Consider the following 14709-nt stretch of genomic DNA (forward strand, 5'->3'; position numbering starts at 1 on the left):
ATGGGTCAGATTTCAGAGGTTTACAAAAGTGCAGTAAAACTGGCTGTAATATTATTTGCTTAAGGTTGTGCTTGATCAAAGTGCATTTGGTTGTTACTGCTGTTGGCTGGGAGCACCGTACAACGGGAAGCGCAAAGTTGGAAAGAAAGGAGAGAGACTTCCCAAAATGTCTGTGACAAACATTTGGGGATCAGCCCCTCCTCTGTGAACTAGCCTTGTCTTCATCCACTATACGGAGAAAGATTAATGCAAGAACTGGTACTTCTCCCATCCACTGCACTGGAGACACAACTGCAGTGAAATTAAGGATCACCTCTCATCATGTACAGTAAACCCTATCTCTTGGATCTGCTCTCCCAAGAAAATCCCGGGAGTATCCTAACTGGTTGCATCATGGCTTGGTATGGAAATAACAATGCCCAGGCATGGAAAAACCTACAAAGAGTGGTGGATACCATCCAGCCCATCTCAGACAAAGCACTCCCCACCACTGAGTGCATCTACACGGAGCACTGCTATAAGAAAGCAGCATCCATCGTCAAAGATCCCCACCATCCAGGTCATGCCTCTTCTTGCTAATACTGTACAATGGGGCAGGAGGTACCGAAGCCTTTGGTCCAAAACTACCAGATTCAGGAACAGTTTGTACTCCACAATCATTGGGCTCTGAACCAGCATGAAGAACTTTATCCACCAGTGTTCTGAGCAGATTGCATGACCTACAGACTCACTTTCAAGGATTCTTTACAACTCATGTTCTCATTATTATTTTGATTTGTATAGCCTGTCTTCTTTCAGACATTGGTTGTTTGTTAGCTTATAACTTTTATGTAAAATTCTATCGTATTTCTTTTTTCCTAATTTATTTTTAAGGTAGTATACAGAGTATACAGTAACGTATGCATACACTGATAAAAAATATTACTTTGGACTTTTGAACTTTGGAGGACAAACACTATCAAGCTCCCATCACAGAAAGCAGTCTAGCTGTTCTCACCATTGTTCCTGGGACATGCTGTTACAATTTCTCGTGTCTGACCTTACGTCTCTGAAGGACACTTGGCCAGCACTTTCAGGAAATGAACTGACACTTGGCAGTGCAAGTCAGCAGCTGTTCAGTCAGAGTTAGGACAGAGGCACTGTCAGATGCAGCCTGGATGACAAGGGGCACTTCCAATGTTCCCTGCTTCCATTTTAGCTCAGTTCCACCATCCAGCACTTGGAAGTGTGTGGGAAAGGAAGGACAGAGAGAGAAACCTGTGCTGAACAGGGTGACAGAGGACACAACAGCTGCAGGAAGTTACAAATATAAAGAGAAAGCAGGAAATATCCAGTGTCTGATAGTTTTGATATAAACTGGAAAATCTGGTTGTCTGAACCGGTTCCATTCAATGTTGTGACCTCAGGTTCACTAATTGCATCTAGTTGATACTTGAGTTTACTGTATGTTAGGATTCAGTCTAACAGGGAGAACAGAGAAAGATTAGGATGGGGAGGCTAATTGGAAGTTCACGACTGCCTGTCTCTGTGAGCCCAATGAGTATTCTGCAAAATGGCCATGCAAACCAGGTACGCTTTTCTCAATGTCAAGCAGACCACATTCTGAAGATTTCCATCAAATGCAGTGTTTATGACTCACAGAACCGGCATTTATCTCTCTCTCTCCCCCAACCTCGTTCATTTTCCCACTACTCATCTATCTCACACTTACCCTAGGCAGACTGACTACAACTAACAGAACTTCCTGCTGCCATCTCCATAGTTATCTATAATATTCATTCTCTCCAGTCTCCAGAAAGTCGTTCTGATCCCTTTGTTCTACAACTTAAACTGAGCCTCTTTCCTAACATTTTCCGGTTGTGATGAAGGATCATTGACCTGAAACGCTTTCTCTCCCCACAGATGCTGCCCAACTTGCAGCAGATTCCCTGTTTTCCCCCTCGGCATCTCTCGGCGAGAGTGCAGCACAGTGTTACTTGTACCCAAGGTTGAAGATGTCAGGGACGACAACAAGATCATCTCCTTGGTGAGAACGTATAAGAGAACACCTCAAGGAACCGGAGCAGCAGCTCAATGACCTTCGGCTCATACGGGGAAGCGAGGAAGTGGTTGATAGGAGGTAGTCAGCCCTAGATTGCAGGAAGCAGGTGAATGAGTGACTGTCAAGAGAGGGAATGGAAATGGGCAGGCAGTACAGAGCACCCCTGTGGCTGTTCCCCTCAATAAATTTACTGTTTTAGATATTTTTGAGTGGGACGACCTACCGGGAGGGAGCTGTAGTGACTGGGTCTCTGGCACTGTGGCTCAGAAGGGCAGCGGGGAGAACAGCACCACAGAGGTGACTGGGGATTCCATGGGTAGAGGAGCAGACACAAGACTCTGTGGATGTGATGGTATGTTGCTTCCCGGGTGCCAGGGTCATGGATGTCTAGGATTGGGTCCACGATATTCTCCAAGGGGAGGGTGACCAGCCAGACGTTTTGGTACATATTTGCACTAATGACATAGGCAGGACAGGTGAGGAGGATCTGAAGAGAGAATTTAAGGAGCTAAGTAGAAACCAGAAAAGCAGGACCTCCAGCAATCTCTTGATTCTTGAAAGATCACTACTAATGCCTCCACAATCTTCTCGCTAACTCTTTCAGAACCCTAGGGTGTACTCCATCTGGTCTAATTAATAACTTCAGACCTTTAAATTTCCCAAGCACCTTCTCCCTAGTAGAATTAACTACGCTCACTTCTGGATTGCTACCTGTGCCAGATGCCAGTAAGGGTAAGAATAGGAACATTTGGCAGATAAATGTGTGGCTGAGGATCTGGTGCAGGGGGCAGGGGTTTAGACTTCTGGATCATTAGGCTATCTTCTGGGGAAGGTATGACCTGTACAAGAGGGACTGGTTACACCTGAACCCAAAGGGTACCAATATCCTTCTGGGCTAGTTTGTTAGAGCTGTTAGGAAGGATTTAATCTAACTGAGCAGCGGGATAAGAACTAGTGAGAGGGCTGAAGACTGGGCTGTTGGGTTACAAGCTGAGGCTGTCAAGAAGGGCAGTGTATAGAGACTGTCAGGAAGGACAGGCAGATGATATCGGCATAGATTAGAAGGGCCGAGATGGCCTGTTTCCATGCTGTAATTGTTATATGGTTATATGGCAAGATTGCAGTAAGTGGGCTGAATTGCAGTTTAAAAGGGGGACAAAATCAAAAAAGGTGAACACAGGACCAAAGGTGCTATATTTGAAAGCACCCAGTATATGGAATAAGGTAGATGAACTTGTAGCACAGTTAGTGATTGACAGTTGTGGGCATCACTGAGTTGTTACAGAAAGGAGATTATAGTTGGGAGCTTAATGTCCAAGGATACACAATATATCAAAAGGGCAGACAGATATGCAGAGAGTTTGGTAAAAGATGATAAAAGATGAAATCAAATCCTTAGAAAGAGATGACATAGGATCGAAAGATGTAGAATCCTCGTGGATAGAGTTAAGACACTGCAAGGGTAAAAAGTCCCTGATAGCAGTTATATTCAGGCCTCCACAGAGTAGCCATCATGTCAGCTATAAATTACAATGGGAGATAGAAACAGTATGTCAAAAAGGTAATGGTACAATAGTCATGGGGGATTTCAATATGCAGGTAGATTGGGAAAGTCAGGTCAGTGCTGGATCCCAGGAGGGAATTTGTAGAATGCCTACAAGATGGTTTTTTAGAACAGCTTGTGGTTGAGGCCACTAGGGGATCAGCTACTCTGGACTGGGTGATGTGCAATGAACCGGACTTGATAGAAAGTTTAAGGTAAAGGAACCCTTAAGAGTCAGTGGTCATAATATGATAGAATTCACCCTGCAATTTGAGAGGGAGAAGATAAAGTCAGATGTATCATATCACATTGGAGTAAAGGGAATTATAGAGGCAGAAGAGAGGAGCTCGCCAAGGTTAATTGGAAAGGGACAGTAGCAGAGTTGATGGCAGAGCAGCAATGACTGGAGTTTCTGGCAGCAATTTGGAAGGAATGGGGTCGATACCTACCAAAGAAGAAGAAATCTTCTAAAGGCAGGATGACACAACCGTGGCTGACAGAGGAAGTCAAAGAGAACATACAAGCAAAAGAGAGGACATAAAATAGAGCAAAAGTAGTGGGAATTTAGAAGACTGAGAAACTTAAAAACCAACAGAAGGCAACTAAAAATGCCATAAGGGGGGAAAAGGTGAAATATGCAAGTAAGCTAGTCAACAATATCAAAGAGGATACTAGAAGTTTTTTCAGATATATAGAATAAAAGAGAGGTGAGAGTAGATATCGGACTCCTGGAAAATGATGCTGGGGAGGTAATAATGGGGGACAAGGAAATGGCGAATGAACTGAGTATTTTGCATTAGTCTTCACTATGGAAGACACTAGCAGGATTCTGGAAGTTCAAGAGTGTCAGAGAGCAGAAGTGAGTGTAGTTGCTTTTACTAGGGAGAAGGTGCTTGGGAAATTAAAATATATGAAGGTGGATAAATCAGTTAGACCAGATGGAATACACCCTAGGGTTCTGAAAGAGTTAGATTAGAAGATTGTGGAGGCATTAGTAGTGATCTTTCAAGAATCAATAGATTCTGGAATGGCTCCAGACTGGAAAATTGCAGATATCATTCTACTCTTCAAGAAGAGAGTTAGGCAGGAGAAAGGAAATTATGGGCCAGGTAGTCTGGCTTCAGTGGTTGGGAAGATGTTCGAGTTAATTATTAAGCATGAGGTTTCAGGGTTCTTGGAGGCACATGATAAAATAGGACAATTAGTGTAATTCCCTTAAGGAAAAATCTTATCTGACAAATCTGTTAAAATTCTTTGAGGAAATAACAAGCAGGATAAACAAAAGAGAATTGGTGGATGTTGTGTACTTGGATTTTCAGAAGGCCTTTGACAAGGTGCCTCACATGAAGCTGATTAATAAGATAAAGGCTCTTGGTATTACAGGACAGATACTAATTTGGATAGAACATTGGCCAATTGGCAGGAGGCAAAGAGTGGGAATAAAGGGAGCTTTTTCTGTGTGGCTGCTGGTGACCAGTGGTGTTCTACAGGGGTCAGTGTTGGGACTTATTCCTTTTACATTATATATCAAAGGATGAAGAAATTGATGGCTTTGTGGCCAGGTTTGTGGATGATACAAAAATAGGTGGAGGTAATGTTGAGAAAGCAGGGAGGCTGTAGATGGACTTGGTCCAATTGGAAGAATGGGCAAAGAAGTGGCAGGAGGAATACAGTGTCAGGAAGTGTATGGTCATGCACTTTGGTAGAAGGAGTAAAGGCAGAGACTATTTTCTAAACGGGGAGAAACTTCAAAGTATCCAAGTTGAAAATGGTCTTGTGAGTCCCCATGTCAGATCGCCTAAAGGTTAATCTGTGGGTTAAGTTGGTGGTGCAGAAGGTAAATGCAATGCCAGCATTCATTTTGTGAGGACTAGAATATAAAAGTAAGGATGTAATACTAAGGCTTTGGTCAGACCATACCTAAGAGTATCATGAGCAATTTTGGGCCCCTTATCTCAAAAAAAATATGTGCTGCCCTGGTGAGGGTCCAGTGGAGGTTCACGAGAATGATTCCAGGAATGAAAGATTAATATATGAGGAACATTTGATGTTTCTGGGCCTTTATTCGAGAATTTATTACAAGATCTCATTGACTCATTGAAACCTATCGAATGTTGAAAGGCCTAGACAGAGTGGATGTAGAGAGGACGTTTTCTATGGTGGGGAGTCTAGGACCAGAAGGCACATCCTCAAAATAGAGGGGTATCTATTTAGAATGGAGATGAGGAGGAATTTCTATAGCCAGAGAGTGGTGAATCTGTGGAATTTGTTGCTACAGGTGGCTGTGTAGGCCAAGTTATTGCATGTATTTAAGTTGAAAGTTTCTTGATTAATCAGGGCAGGGGTTGAGAGATTAATGGATTTGAGATTAATTTGTATTTTACCTCTGTAGCCCAATAACCAAACAGCAGAATGACCGTGAAATTTATTATCACGACCCCAAGAAAAAAAACCCAATTGTGCTGCTGGGGGAGAAAAGAGGTTTAACATGGAGAAAAACAACATTTTCTGATCACCTGCTTAGAAAGTCTATACCTTTCCTTAGGGAATTTTTTAAACTCTAGGACTGCACCTCCAAGGCTAGATTTGCCCTAATTAGCAATAGTTCAAGACCAATTTCCAGATTGATGTTGACCCACATTGATCCAGCAGCTCGATGGCCCTTGTCCACTCCCAGATCAGGCAATTCCTCCTAATGCTGGTTCCTTGAAGCCATATTACTCAAAGGGCCAATCACTCACAAGCATTTTTCAACATAAATGCTCATCTATGCGCTCAAGCAGGTCTAGTGGAGACACTGACCATGGGAGACCACAAGCAGCCAGAACGAACATCACTTAAAACCTTACTCATCCAGAGTTTGTGGAGATTTTCACCCATATCTACACTTCCCAAAGGACCAGCGTTGACGTTGACTATGCTACAACCAAGCCTGCTCTTGTGCTTGTAACCAGGACCCAGTCACCCAGGCTACTCATGATTATCTCTGCCACATCTCACATTCTGCTACTCCTGACTGCAAAGGGGGCAGTGGGGTAGGGGGAAATCATTCATCAAAGTAGCTCCGGCACTTGTTCCACCTCGTACGTCATCCCAGCCCCGCTGAAGCGTGATGTGCAAGTCGGGGCTGCAGTGAATCACGAGTTTCAACACCAAGAGACCAGTCCTGTGTGGCTGCCATCTGCAACTTGGTTCATTTGTGAACATCTCACAGATTGTGCCCAAAACACCCAGAAAAAAAGCATAATGATTGTTTAGTTCTGACAAGTGGCCCTCTGCAGGTTTAGGTAATGGTTGGCTTTGAGTGTTACACTGCGCTCTTTTAATTATTGCAGGAGAGAAAGGAGAGGAGCTTTTCTTTGAGCGTAAATAACATGGCGCTGCACTCTCACTGAGAGATGGCAAGGGGCAGGGGATGGCAGGCTGGTCAGCATCTGTGGAAAGGGGGAAATTCTCAGGTCAGCGACCCTTCATCAGACAGAGAAATTTTTAGAAAAGAGGCATGTTTTAAGTTGTAGAGATTGGGAAAGACAGAAGAGATAAGAGGGGTTGTCTGAAGGACCAGTGAGAATGAATGATGCAGACAGTGTTGCTAGTGGCAATGGAAAATTTCATTTATTGTCGCCAATCTGTCTGGAGGAGGTGTAAGTATTTGGAGAATAAAAGAGGTCAGAAGAGAGAAAAATAAAACACCAGAACTGTGAGTCATAAACTCTGCAAAACACTGTAATTCCTGAAAATCTCAGAAAAGCATATATGGTTTGGGTGATCATTTTGCAGAACACTCATTGTGTTAACAAGGACAATCATGAGCTTCCTGCTCTATCTCCCACCCTTATTGCTATTTCCATTGTCTGTACAACACTTCACACAAACATCTCAGCACTTAGCAACTCTCTGATCTGTGCACTAACCCCAGAAACATCTCCCATCAATTGTAAATATCATCTGAAGTTAATTTCCAGCTTACGATACATTTGTTCACCCACTTATATAACCATATAATAATCACAGCACGGAAACAGGCCATCTCGGCCCTCCTAGTCTGTGCCGACTTTGGACCCATAAAATAATAAACCAGCTTACTTACTATAAAGGAAAAGCTCAAGACAATGGAAACACTTATACACTTAGAATTCCACATAAAACCAACTCAAAATGTCACCGCATCTAGCGAAAATATTCACAAAGGTTAACAGAAAGTTCAACTTAGTACCTCCAAGTTTACCAAGTGTGGACATCACCCACAGAGCTTGGCAGGACCACACCTGTAACACCAGCAGTGTTTCTGGAATCCATAAAATGGGAACAACATATTGTAACTTGGAGAAGGAGTAGCAGATGTTTAACAGACTGATATCTGTACTCCAGAGGTTAAATTAGAAGATATTACAAAACTTGCATTTTAGAAGGTTAATTGTGATTTACTTGAAGTTTTTTTTAGATATCTGTGAGAACCATAAGGGCTGATGGAGAGAATCAGGATCAGATTTATTATCACTGTTTTATATGTTGTGAAATATGTTGTTTTTGCAGAGAGAAGCTGTTTCCAGTGGTTGGAGGATATTTAAAAATCAGAGTGTTCTGCAGTGAAGCCAAGAAACACTCCACACATCAGAGGACAAGAAAGGTTGACTGCTTCTTTCAGCAAATTGTCATCAATTCAAAGTTGACTGTCAATTGTAAATGATAGGAATAATTATCTGCTGTATATTGCCTCTTTGTATAGGTGGTTGGCAGATGTGTTGGGGAGAATATGGGCATGAGAAAATGGGTCACAGGGAAATAAATGGGCTAATGGAATTGGCATTGGAATGCAAGCCAGCAAATGCTAGAAGTGCCAAATTGTTCTCCTTCTATGCCATAAAAAATGAGAAAATAAAATTTGATACTAATAGATTTTAATTAACTGTAAATATTGACATATATGGAGATAGGCAAGTGCATTGAGTTGTCACACATCAGCCATGCTCTCCATGAATGGGGGAACACACACATCAGGGGTTAAAAAGCCTTTTCAACAGTCTTTAGTGTTGCCCTGTCACCAACTCCCCTCCACCCCAATCAACCACAGTGTTAGCACCAATAATCCACTCCCCCTCCCCCACAGAAGAAAATGCTACTGGTTAATAGTATGTTCTAAAGTAAAATTGCTAATTTAATCATAGTAAATCCTACTGGTTTATAGTCAACACTATAAAATATCAACAACCAGTACTCAATAATGCTGTATATCATTATTAATGATTAGTAGAGAAAATGTTGCAGATTTGTATTCTAAATTAATATGCATTGCTAGTTAATGGTTAGTACTAGAAATGTTATTAATAAGTATCAGAAAATTCTGCAGATTAAATTTCTATAACAGTAGATATTGCTAGTCAATATAAACTATTGCTGATTAGTATTCAATAACAGTATATCTAGTTAACAGAGAGTATCGCTAATCAGAATTCGATAACAATAGATATTACTAGTTAATAAAGCATGCTGCTGATCGGTATTCCATAGCAATAGATGTTACTAGCTGATAGAAAATGTCTTTGATCAACATTCGTTAACAGTAGATATTGTTAATTTATAGGAAATGTCGCTAATTAGTATTCCATGACAGATGTTGCTAGTTAATAGAAAACGTCGCTGATTAGTATTCGTTAACGATAAATAAAGATGTGGTTGTAAATGGAGGTGGTTAATGATGAGCAGTACACGGTTGGGGTAGTAGTTAGCGATGCGCGTTGGTAGTTACCGGCTTACCTGGCTGCTGATGAGATCCTCGCATACTGCCAGTGCCATCTGTATGGCATTGGGCTTGTGTGTGACGGCCGTGGCGTTGAGTTGGATCCTCAGGGCGCCGTGCTTGCGGTTGGCCAGAGCCACCGCCTCCCTGAAGATGTTCTCTGTCTTCTTGGTGCTGAGGACAGCGCCGATGTTCACCACTCTGGGCGCGGCGCCGGCTCCAGCCGGGAGCAGGGCGCCGACGAGGAACAGCGGAAGGAGGCACTCCATCCTGCGGCTGCTCGGGACCCTGAACGACGGCGAAAGGCGCTGGGGTGCTCCGCGACGGCCGGCCGCAGTTCAGCTGCCGGGGATGCTCTCTCCCTCCCTGGCTCCCGCTTGCTGCAATGCCGCATTCAGTCGCGTCTGATTGGCGCTGCTGTTGGTGCAGAGATCCGCGCTCCCATTGGTCCGAGCTCGCCCACGTCCCGTGTCATTGGCTTGGCATTCGCAATCTCAAACCTCATTCCCTCTCATCCGGTTGCCATGGTACCTCCTGCCAAGGTACCCAGACTGGGCTTCTTATTTTACCCTTAGATGAGCTTCCAACTCCAATGCAGTCTCTTTCCACTGCTATCCGTCTCATTGGTCTCCCCTGGCCCACCGTCTCCACTAAGTCGTTAAGCAGCCCCAATATTCACAAAATTAGCTCACTGTTCCTGAAGTCTTGACAATAGCTAGTCTCGAACGAACAACCACCGTCCCTAACAAACATCCTCTGCATCCCAGGTGCAGAGTACCCCCGTGGCTGTTGCCTTCAACAAACAGGTATACACTTTGGATACTGTTGGAGGGGATAATCTAGCAGAGGAAAGCCACAATGTTCAGGTCTGAGGCACTGAGTTTGACTCTGGGGCTCAGAAGGGGAGAGGGCAGAAGAGGAGGGCTGTAGTGGTAGAGGATTCCATAGCTAGAAGAGCAGGGTGCTGGGGTTAGGGATATCACGGATTTGGTCCACCGCATTCGAAAGAGGGAGAGTGAGCAGCTGAAACTCCTGGTACATATTGGCACAAACGACATAGATAGGAAAAGGGAGGAGGTCCTGAGAGAGATTATAGGGAGTTAGATAGAAAGCTGAAAAGCAGGACCTCTAGGGCAGTTATCTCTGGATTGTTGCCTGTGCCACATGCCAGTGCGATTAAAAACAGGATGAGTTGCCAGATAAATGAGTGGCAAAGCAATTAGTGCAGGCACCAGGGTTTCTGATTTCTCTATCATTGGGATCTCTTCTGGGGAAGATATTAACTGCACAGAAAGGACAGGTGCCATCTCCTGAACCAGGTGCATGAACCTGTAGGTGACAAATGTCCTTGCAGGCAGGTTTGCTAGAGCTGGTAGAGAGGGTTTAAACTAATTCAGTCGGAGTATGGGAACCAGGGTGATAGGGCTGAACATGGGACAGTTGGTATAAAAGCAAGTGCGGTGTGAAGTAAGACAATGAGGAAGGACAGTAAGGATGATAGGGAGGAATTGCAGCCTGTGGGATGTGCTGCAGAGTAACATGGGGGACAAAATCAAAAAGGGCAACAATTACGGGACTGAAGGTGTTATATTTAAATGCACACAGTATACAGAATAAGGTAGACATTCTTATTCTCATTCCTGCAGTTAGAGATTAGCAGGTATGATGTTGTGGCCATCACTGAAACTTGACTGAAAGAAGATCATAGTTGGGAGCTTAACATCCAAGGATACACTTTGTATCAAAAGGACAGGCAGGTAGGCAGAGTGCTTAGCATGGCTCTGTTAATAAAAATGATATCAATTCCTTAGAAATGGGTGATATAGGATCAGATGATGTGAATCCTTGAGTTAAGGAACTGCAAGAGTAAAAAGACTCTGATAGGAGTTACGGTATTTACAGGCCTCTGAAGAGTAGCCAGCATGTGAGGTACAAATTACAATGGGAGATAGAAAAGGCAAGTAAAAAAGGCAATGTTATGATACTTGCGGGGGATTTCAATAGAATGAAAAAAATCAGGTTGGTAAAGAATCGTAAGAGAGGGAATTTGGTAGAATGCCTATGAGATGGCTTTTTTTTTAGAGCAGCTTGTGGTTGAACCCCCTAAGGGGAGGGCAATTCTGGATTGGGTGTTATGTTATGAACCAGATTTGATTAGGGAGCTTAAGTTAAAGAAGCCATTAGAGTGACCATAATATGATAGAATTCACCATGAAATTTGAGAGGGAGAACCTGTAGTCAGATGTATCAAAATTACAGTGGTGTAAAGGGAATTACAGAGGCATAAGCAGCCCAAAGTTGATTGTAAGGGGACACTAACAGGGAAGATGGCACAACAGCAATGCCTAGGAGTTTCTGGGGACAATTCAGAAGATGCAGGATAGATACCTCCCAAAGATGAAGAAGTGTTCTAAAAAGAGGATGAAGCAATCATGGCTAACAAGGGAAGTCAAAGACAGTGAAAAGGAAAAGAATGGACATAGAGTATCACAAAAAATAATGGGAAGTGAGAAGGATTGGGAAGCTTTTAAAAACCAACAGGAGGGAACCAGAAAAGCCATAAGGAGAGAACAGGTGAAATATGGCCAATAATATAAAAGATGATACCAAAAGTTTTTTCATATATATGAAGATAAAAGAGAGGTGAGAGTAGAATTTGGACCACTGGAAAGCAATGCTAGAGAGATCGTAATGGGGGAACAAAGAAAGGGGAGATGAACATAGTAAGTATTTTGCACCAGTCTCACACCAGAGCGCACAGGCTCAGAACGAAGGATGTCCATTTAGAGTAGAGATGGGGAGAAATTCTTTTAGCCAAAGGGTGGTGAATTTGCAGAATTCATTGTCACGTAGGACTGTGTGGGCCAAGCCATATGATATATTTAAAGCTGAGGTTGACTGGCTCTTGATTAGTAAGGGCATTGAAGGTTATAGGGAGAAGGCTAGAGAATGGAGGGATAATAAATTAGCCATGATGGAATGGTGGAGAAGACATGATGGACCAAGTGGCCTAATTCTGCTCCTATGTCTTATAGTCTTATAGTAGTTGAACCAGGACAAGCTACTGTTGACATGGATAGCTAGGAACAAGGTATCAACCCCATTTCCACCTTAGCACCATTGGTACATACAGGAGAGTGAGTTCTGCCCTTTTTCCTGAAGTAAATGAGCAGCTCATTTTGCTTTGCTGACATTGAAGTGAAGGGTGTTGCTTGGCACCATGCCACCAAGCTCTTTATCTCAAACTGTAGGGATTAAGCAGAATCTGGCCAAACAATTGTGACTGCGGGGACTGAGATACGACATTGCAGGGCACCAGAGTTAGGATAATCATGGAGGAGACATTATTGCCTATCCTTACTGATTGCTGCCTGTTGGTCAGGAAGTCAAAGATCTAGTTACAGATGGAGATGCGGAGTCCTAGGTAGAGGAGTTTGGAGATGAGTTTGTTTGGAATTATGCATTGAAGATTGAGCTTGGTCATTAAGTAGGAGTTTAACATGGGTGGTTTTACTGTTCCGATGCTCCAAAGATGAGTACAGAGCCAGGGAGACGGAGTCTGCCATTGAACTGTTTCAGTGGTAGGCGAATGCCAGTGAATTAAGGTTGTCAGGGAGGCTGGAATTAATTTGTGCTAGCCCCTCAAAGCACTTCATGATGATGGATGTCAGACGGTAGTCATTATGGAATAATACCTTGATTTTCTTTGGCACTGAGATGATAGAGATCTTCTTAAAATAGGTGGCGATTTCAGATTGGTGTAGAGAGACCTTAAAAATGTCTACAATGCTCCCACCAACTTCATGCAGGTCTGAGGGCATGGCCAGGAACTCTGTCCATGTCAGTAATTTTCCACAGGTTTGGTCAGAAATATGCTGATCTGACATCTGCAAAGGTGACCGTGGGTGCAGGTGTGTCAAAAGCTTAAGATAAGCTTTATTTGACACATGTATATCAAAATATGGAAACATAAAGTGAAACACGTCATTTATGTCAACAACCAACACAATCTGAATATGCATTAGGGGCAACTTGCAATTGGTGCCATGCTTCTGGCATGCCTACAAGCACTAACCCTAACCCATACTTTCTTGGAATGTAGGAGGAAACTGGATCACCTGGGGGAAACCCCTGCGGTCTCAGGGAGAACATACAAATCCTTTCAGGTGTCAGCAGGAATTCAACCTCAAATGTTGATCTGGTGCTGTAAAGTGTGGCACTATTACCCATTCTACCTCGGCACCCTGTGCTTCGGGGTGGGTGGTGCCACTTCACTGACTTTCTGTTCAAGATGTGTATAGAATGCACTGAGTTCACTGGGGAGGGATGTGCAGTTGTCAGCGATACTGCCGAACAACACACTGGTAATGGAATTACTGTCAATTGTATAGATTCTCTGACGAGGGATTAGGGGAAATAACAAAAGACTAGAATTCCTTTACTTGAAATTAAGAGATTACAACTACAGCTAACATTTCACTGATCAACTTCACCCCTCCCCCCTCTCCTGGTTTCACAATACTTGCAAACAGAACAAGTGCCATATCTGCCCCTACACCTCCTCCCTCACTACTGTTCAGGGTCCTGAACAGTCCTTCCAGGTGAGGTGACACTTCACCTGTGAGTCTGTTGGGGCCATCTACTGTTTCCAGTGCTCCTGGTGTGGCCTCCTGTATATCGGTGAGACCTGACATAGATTGGGAGACCGCTTTGCTGAGCACCTACGCTGCATCCATCAGAAAAAGCAGGATCTGCCAGTAGCCACCCTTTCCAATTCTACTTCCCATTCCCATTCCAACATGTCAGTCCATGACCTCCCCTTCCGCTGACATGAAGCCCCAGTCAGGTTGGAGGAACAACACCTTATATACCAGCTGAGTAGCCTCCAACCTGATGGCATGAACATTGACTTCTCTAACTTCTGTTAATGCCCCTCCTCCACTTCTTACCCCATCCCTGACATATTTAGTTGTTTGCCTGTTCTCCATCTCCCTCTGGTGCTCCCCCCCTTTTCTTTCTCCTGAGGCCTCCTGTCCCATGATCCTTTCCCTTCTCCAGCTCTGTATCACTTTCGCTAATCACCTTTCCAGCTCTTAGCTTCATCCCACCCCCTCTGGTCTTCTCCTATAATTTCACATTCCCCCCCCCCCCACTTTCAAATCTCTTACTATCTTTCCTTTCGGTTAGTCCTGACGAAGGGTCTCGGCCCGAAACGTTGACAGTGCTTCTCCCTGTCGATGCTGCTGGCCTGCTGTGTTCCACCAGCATTTTGTGTGTGTTATTGTTTGAATTTCCAGCATCTGCAGATTTCCTCGTGTTTGCTCAAAGAATTGCAGTAGGTTTGTCAGGCAGGATTTTCCTTTCAGGAAAACATGCTGGCTTTGG

The 14709-nt window shown here is 43.7% G+C and overlaps 1 long non-coding RNA gene across 1 annotated transcript; it reads left to right on the top strand.

Moving 5' to 3' along the window:
* Positions 1-1477: 1477 nt before the first annotated feature.
* On the top strand, positions 1478-8329 carry LOC132377522 (uncharacterized). Its single transcript, XR_009506670.1, has 3 exons — positions 1478-1569; positions 1903-2026; positions 8121-8329. It is a non-coding gene; the product is annotated as an uncharacterized LOC132377522 (long non-coding RNA).
* Positions 8330-14709: the final 6380 nt, after the last annotated feature.

This window comes from Hypanus sabinus, chromosome 18 (genome assembly GCF_030144855.1).
Source record: "Hypanus sabinus isolate sHypSab1 chromosome 18, sHypSab1.hap1, whole genome shotgun sequence".
Lineage (NCBI taxonomy): Eukaryota > Metazoa > Chordata > Chondrichthyes > Myliobatiformes > Dasyatidae > Hypanus > Hypanus sabinus.